Genomic DNA, 208 nt, shown 5'->3' with positions numbered 1-208 from the left:
CACAACTGACGGAGTTGACACATCTGACGGAGGTGACACAACTGACGGAGTTGACACGTCTGACGGAGTTGACACAACTGACAGAGTTGACACGTCTGACGGAGTTGACACATCTGACAGAGGTGACACAACTGACGGAGTTGACACATCTGACGGAGGTGACACAAATGACAGGGTTGACACGTCTGACCGAGGTGACACAACTGAC

Source organism: Sinocyclocheilus grahami, unplaced genomic scaffold (genome assembly GCF_001515645.1).
Source record: "Sinocyclocheilus grahami isolate Dianchi unplaced genomic scaffold, SAMN03320097.WGS_v1.1 scaffold364.1, whole genome shotgun sequence".
In the NCBI taxonomy this organism is placed as follows: Eukaryota; Metazoa; Chordata; class Actinopteri; order Cypriniformes; family Cyprinidae; genus Sinocyclocheilus; species Sinocyclocheilus grahami.
This window is presented reverse-complemented; position numbering follows the sequence as displayed.